The following is a 7,295-nucleotide window of genomic DNA, read 5'->3' as shown; positions in this document are numbered from 1 at the left end:
GTTTCACCCTAATCTGGCAAAATCTTGTCACCCTATCTCTAGGCGTGCAATCAAATCCGCTTAATTATGAAAAATTTACTCTCAGAAAGGGTCTATTCCTCCTCTGAATAAGAGCTTAACTTGAATCAATATCTTGGAATATCAAAACAAGAATTAAGAACGCATAATTAAGAACAAGTCAAATTTTTATCATACAATTCAGATAATAATAACAATATCTGTCTTAGGTTTCATTTCCCTTAGGTATTTAGGGGGTTTAGTTCATATTTATGAAAGAAAACATCTCAAAAGCATAAAGATAAAAAAACATAACAAAACCCAAAACTCCTGAAGGAACTTGAAGGGAGATCTCTAGTCTTGATGATGAATCCGGCTCTTGAGATGGATCAATCAGCTTTCCTTGAGTAATTCCTTGCTTCCTACTTTGCATCCCCTTCCTAAGTGCCTCTTCAAGTGTTGAAATAGGCTTTTGAATGCCTAAGAGCCCTAAAAATTGGAATTTTTCGAATAGGACTAAACTTGGGCTCGGTAGGGACACGCCCGTGTGAGATTACTCCAGCCCATGGTCAAGGCTGTTAAATAGTGACGGGCATGTGGTCTACCCGTGTAAGTCACACTTCGATCCTGCCAAATTGACACGGCCGTGTGACATGCTCGTGTGAGGAAGTCTAAGCAGTGTTGTTTTCCCATGTGGGTTCATTTTCTCCATTTTCGGCCCGTTTCTCGCTCTTTTTACTCTCTTATGCTCACCTATGTATAAAACATGAAATTAACAGATTAGAAGCATCAAATTCACCAAATCTAAGGAGAAATCATCCGTAAATGCGCTAAGCATGGGATAAAAATATGTATAAATTACGGCTTATCTAATACCCCTACAGTTAAGCATTTTCTTTTCCTCAAGAAAAATCCTCAACTCACGATCAAAATAAATTCTTCTCAATTTATAATCCCTATCAATAATATCTCAAAATAATCCATAAGTATTTATACATTGAAAATTCAACTAAAAGTACATCAAAGTTCCAGACAATCTAAGTTGAGCATTTTATCATGAAAACATAGGTGTCCCCCCTCATCTAAGTGATTACCTTGATCAAAATATCACAGAGTTTAACATCCTCACTAAAGATTCACTCAAATCACTTAAGGTGTTCAAGGACATCAATTAAAGCACTCATTAGTCAATATGAGAAGTTATTACCATAGGCTTGCTTGAAAATCAAATCTCCACCACTATATATTGAGATGATACCTCAATCAAAAAGGTCTTTAGAGGGTTGTAACGTAGCTTTGGTTAGAAGGTGTGGTCACAAGCTGAAAGAAAAGGTTAGAATCGAGATTGAATTGAAAATTTACCTAGCTAGAAAAATGACTAGTCACCAGTTGAATACAAGGGAGCTTCGGAATTAACACTCAAGCTCAAAAAAAAAGGCGAATTACAACTAATATGTATGTAAGTATTGTTGTTTTTGTTTTTTTTAGAAACAAGTCAAATACATAGAAGAACAAAACATAGCTAAGCAATTAGTTCAAATCAAATCTCGACAAAAATAGGGATCAAATTAGGGGATTTCAACAATAATAGGTTATGGGTTAATATTGAGGGTAAATCAATTAATGGTTTGTTAGGCTCAAAGGGGTTCACTATGGGTTAATTATGAAGGTAGGCTTTTATCATCTTGACATATCAAATCAAATGGTGTGGTCTTGACATGCATAATCAAGCAAGTTCTAGAATAACAATTCAATACTGACGCACTCAAAGTAACAATAAAAGTGAGCATGAAAGAAATAATAGATGCTCTAAAAGCTCAAAATCTCACAAAAATTATGGCTTTTTGATGTTTAAACCTGTGAATTGCAACTCAAAATAATACCTAAACTTGAGAAAAACAACCTAAAAGTTTTTAATTCTTCAAAAATCAACTTATCACGCTTTATTCCCTAATGTCTTAAAGTTTAAACACTTAATGCATAAATGCCCATGTTTTAATTCAAGACATATCAATAAAAATCATAAATTACTTAAAATTCGTTCTAATAGTGATACGAATGATTCACGTGAGAATAAGACACAATTCAAGGATTTCTAATCATGATATAAAAGACCCCCCATACTTAAGATGTACATTGCCCTCAATGTACAAAGATAGATATATTGAAAAAGATAGATTGATAATCATAAGATAGGGAGAGAAGTGAAACTTCCTGAATGATGAATGAATTCCTTGAACTGGAGTTTTGGAGAATAATCGGCATGAGAGTGGAGGAGGATACTCCGGTGGTGCTAGACATTCATTAGTCCATAAGTCTTGTGCCAAAAGAATATTATATCTGGTGGTAGCTATGGTCGTGGTCGAGTAGGACATGGCAGTCGTGGAGAACCTTTCCTGGTGAGGCTTTTATTCCTATACGATGATGAGCTTTGGAGCTCTTTATAACTGTGATAGAATCAGGAACTTTTAGGAAATATAAGGAAGCATAATTACTCGTAAAAAAATAGCCGAAATTTAAAATTGTAAAATAATAATTATAAAACCTAATAAAAATAAGCTTAAAGAAAAATAAAAAGTAGTATTAAAATAGAATAAAAGTAAAAACATAAAATAATAAATAAAAGTTTCTAAACATCTTCATCGCTATATGGTTCGCGAGGTGAGGGTGGCAATGAAATGTGGAAGAGCTAACAAATCTGCTGTAGAGTAGCATCAATGTTATCGAATTGCTGAAAACACTGTTGCTCAAATCGAGTAAGGCGCTCAAAGATGTCAGCGTGTGAAGCCACCGTATGAACTGGACGAGAGGGGGTGGTGGCTGGGTCAGTGGATCCTCGTGACATAGAGGGATATCATCAAGAATGTCCTCTAGGTCCTAAACCTCAGTGGACTGGGCGTGGCGGTACTAAGCAGGGTATGTGCCATGTCGTTTCTCGATCATCCTCATATTTAGCATGCTCGAGATGCCCTGTGGGGACATCTGGCCGATGAGAGTGAGGGAGGATGATTGGGTTGCTATATTGAAGAGACCCAAGTTTTGAGTCAATCGAGTCACATAGGGCCCGATAGAGATGACCCCTCTCTTGTGCCACTCCGTCTGGTGGCAATGGCGAAGGCAATAAAGTAGACGAGGTCGATGACGTGCTCGTTCGCCATACTCCATAAGAAATAGGCGTCATGGGTGGTGACGACGTCTCTCTGTTAACGTGTGAACCAAGATGGCATGTAGATACCTCAAGGAAGGAGGGAGAGCCGATGCCTTGGAGCGGCTAGGATCATAGGTGGAAGAGGCAGGGACGGTGTCCTTCCAACATTTCGAGGGGGAGTAGTGGATGTGGCGGTAGAGGGTGTTGAGGTCATTGTCATTCATAATCTCTTCCGCGTACAGCCCTAGTGCAATCCCAAACTCGGGCACGCTCAACTGGCGTACCAGACCACCGAGGCAGAACGGGACTGTTCCAGGATCGTCGAAGTTGGTCATGACGGTCTGAAGATAGAACGTCGAGTAGAGTTCCAATGTAAACTCGAGATACGTCAACTCGACGATCTCGAAAAAGAGCCTCCACGGGTTAGTCGTTAGGAGGGCTCAGACCGCATCAGCCAATTGAATCTGATCGAGTGCGACCCAGTCAAGGCAGTGACCCACACCTAGGGGTCAGGCCCGTAATATCTGATATAATTCCTCCTGGGGTCCTAATGGAACATGGAGGAATGGGTGCCTAATCTCCGTGATAGGACCCGAGGATGATGCTGCTCCTTTCCTCTTCTTCGAGGCGGGAGCAGCGGTCTTCTTACCACGTGAGGATGACATTGTACCTGCATTGAAAAATTGAAGTTCAATCAATATGCCCCAAGAGTAGTATGGAAAATCAAGGCTAAATATGAATATTTTATGAGATTACGTACGAGATGATAAAAACTAAAACCACTAAATATATCAAGTTAGAAGATTATGGAAATAATGAATGAATGCATGTGAATGGGCATAAATTTCATGGAAACAAGGAAAAATGGAAGAGTATAGCATAATGGAGTAACTGAAATGACAAAAAATTTTATTAAACAAGCACTAGTATTTTACTATTCTAACTATGAATATTCAAAAATAGTTTAATATAGCAAGGGAATCATGAAATAAACAACATATTTGAAGAAAATAGAGAGAAAAGAGTAAACAAACGCAAAAAGAATGAACTTGGGGCATCAGAACTGGTGTTGTAGGCAGCGCACGGGCTTGGGGGTAAGGGGTGTGGAGTTACAGCAGCTAGGGTTAGGGATTTTTGGGGAAGGAGATGATGAATAGTGAGGGGTTTATATAGATTTTGGGACACACGGCCGTGGGACTCGCCTGTGTGCCCTAATTTTTTTATCTGTGTGTTTCATGAATTTTGAATTTGGGCGCATCTGAAATTCGGCCCACGCTCGTGTGCTTGGGCATGTGGGTGCACACGGCCATGTCACACGGCCGAGTCTTGCTTCATTCGCTTTTCCCACGCTCGTGTACATAGGTCCACGCCCGTGTTAGTTTTGACAATGTCGACCACAGGTGGAGGGCATGGGCGTGTCACATGCCCGTGTTACATTCTCAGTTTCAACTAAGGTTTCAAGGCACAGGCGTGTTGCACGCCCGTGTTGTTTTGACAGTTTCGCCCACGACCATGTCACACGGCCATAGCAACTTATTGTATCCTGTGTTGGGGAAAAAATATTGCCCTGTTTTCACACGGCCTAATGCACGCCCGTGTGCCAGGCCGTGTGGTCTTTAGAAAGTCTGCATTCCATGATTCGGTTAGTATGTTAGATGTTAAAAACTTAAATTTTAAAGAAATTAACACTATTAATGCTCGGGTTGCCTCCCGAGAAGCACTTATTTATAGTCTAAGCTCGACTTGCCACACTTTTGCATGGTCAAGGTGGTGTGCGGAGTTTACACTCCTTATCCCTGCTATCAGCTTTATCAACATAAGGTTTAAGACGAGTATTGTTTACCTTAAAAGTACCGAATTTGTAATGAATTACCTCAACTGTACCATATGGGAAAATATTGAGTACCGTAAGATAAATTTCTTTATTAGGTTCAAAAGTGGTAACGCGAGGATCTGTTGCATCTAGTAGTACTTTGTCTCCAACCTTAAGTTGATTTTGTGAAGTATTGAGCTCGTCCTGTCTTAATTGTGGTTTATCGGGTGTTCTCGATTTCTGTGTCCGCTATTCATGTAACTCCTTGATTTGTAGCCTTCGTTCTTCATAGAGAGGTCTTTTGTTGTTGTTTGAACATGGTTCATATGCGTTCTTTGTAACAGTTTCCTGTACAGAGGGTTTCACCACATGATCAATACTAGTAGAATGATTCATACAACCACCTTCAATTTTTGATGTGTTACTCGAATTACAAGCTTGAAGGGTGATTGTTTCGTCTCCCACACGAAGTGTGAGCTCACCTGTGCCAACATCAATAATGGTTCTAGCAGTCGCTAAAAAGGGTCGTCCTAAAATTAAAGGTGCGTTACTATCTTCTTCCATGTCTAGAACAACAAAGTCTACTGGGTATATAAATTTATCGATCTTAACAAGAACATCTTCAATAATACCCTTAGGAAATCTAATGGTTTTATCAGCCAATCGAATGCTCATCCTAGTTTGTTTAGGTTTCCCAAGACCTAGCTGTTTAAACATTTTATAAGGTATAACATTAATGCTTGCCCCTAGGTCAGCCAATGCATGATGAAGATCTAAACTACTAATTAAACAAGGAATCGTAAAACTCCTTGGATCTTTCAATTTTTTTGGGTAGCTTATTTTGTAATATGGCTGAGCAAACTGCATTCATTTCCACATGCGGCGCCTCATCCAACTTTTGTTTATTTGTTAAAAGCTCCTTTAAGAATTTGGCTACGTTTGGCATCTGCGAAAGGACTTCAATAAACGGTAAGTTTATATGTAGTTTCTTTAAAAGTTTAAGGAATTTACCAAATTGTCCGTCTAATCAGTCTTTCTTTGTTGCATTGGGGTATGGCACATGAGGTTTATATTCTGTATCCACCGGCTTTGGGTCATTTTGGCCTACATTGTTCTTCCCTTTGCTTACCATCGTTTCTGGCCTTGGTTTTACAACTAACCCTTCCTCATCTTAAATGGAAATCGCATTGAGTTGCTCTCTTGGGTTAGATTCAGTGTTGCTTGGCAAACTACCTTGTGGTCGTTCGGAAATTAACTTAGCGAGCTGTCCAATCTAAGTTTCGAGGCCCTGAATTGATGCTTGTTGATTTTTGAGTGCTGTCTCAGTATTCTGAAAATGAGTTTCTAACACCGAGATGAATTTGGTTAGTATCTCTTCAAGGTTTGGCTTCTTTTCTTGTTAGTAAGGTGGTTGTGAAAACCCGGAGGATGTTGTGGCCTTTGCTTTCCTTGACCGCCCCCTGAGAAATTGGGATGGTTCTTCCATTCTACATTATAAGTGTTACTATATAGGTTATTTTGGGGTCTAAAGTTATTGTTACCCATATATTGTACTTGTTCCTCCTCGATGCTAGGGTTGAAGGGTTGATTTTCTGTGCATGCTCCTCCACCATTCGAATCGCACCTCATCACTGGATGTACCTGAGTAGAACCACACAAACCGTCAATCTTGTTATTTAAGAGTTCTACTTTGTTAGATAGCATAGTAACCGGTAGAGGTTGAAAACACCGGCTGCTTTCGTCAGCTTTGTTCTCATAACTTGCCACTAATAGTTATTCAGTGACATCTCCTCAATAAATTCGTAAGCCGCCTCAAGTGTCTTATTATTGATAGTTCCTCCAGCAGTTGCATCAATCATTTGCCGAGTCGAAGGATTTAGGCCATTATGAAACGTTTGAACCTGTAGCCAAAGCGGTAACCCATGGTGTGGGCACCTTCTCAAAAGGTCCTTGTATCTCTCCCATGCATCGTAGAGTGTTTCTAAATCCATCTGTACAAAAGAAGAGATATCATTACGTAATTTGGCTATTTTAGCTGGCGGAAAACATTTTAATAAAAACTTTTTGGTCATTTGTTCCCAAGTAGTGATTGACCCTCGTGGAACGAGTTCAACCATTATTTAGCCTTATTTATTAACGAAAAGGGAAACAACCGAAGGCGAATGGCATCATCAGAAATGCCATTACTTTTAAAGGTATCACAAAATTCTAGGAAATTTGCCAAGTAAGTGTTGGAATCCTCGTCCTACAAACCATCAAATTGAAAAAACTGTTGTATCATTTGTATTGTGTTAGGTTTTACTTCAAAATTATTTGCAATAATAGTAGGTCTAACTA

At 39.3% G+C, this 7,295-nt stretch overlaps 1 non-coding gene across 1 annotated transcript; it reads left to right on the top strand.

The window, feature by feature from the left end:
• Window positions 1-6,875: 6,875 nt before the first annotated feature.
• Window positions 6,876-6,982, top strand: LOC121229864 (small nucleolar RNA R71). The gene has a single exon (XR_005927819.1). It is a non-coding gene; the product is annotated as a small nucleolar RNA R71 (small nucleolar RNA).
• Window positions 6,983-7,295: the final 313 nt, after the last annotated feature.

This window comes from Gossypium hirsutum, chromosome A05 (assembly GCF_007990345.1).
Source record: "Gossypium hirsutum isolate 1008001.06 chromosome A05, Gossypium_hirsutum_v2.1, whole genome shotgun sequence".
Taxonomy (NCBI): Eukaryota; Viridiplantae; Streptophyta; class Magnoliopsida; order Malvales; family Malvaceae; genus Gossypium; species Gossypium hirsutum.
Note: the sequence above shows the minus strand (reverse complement) of the source record. Positions and strands in the feature narration are given on the sequence as shown.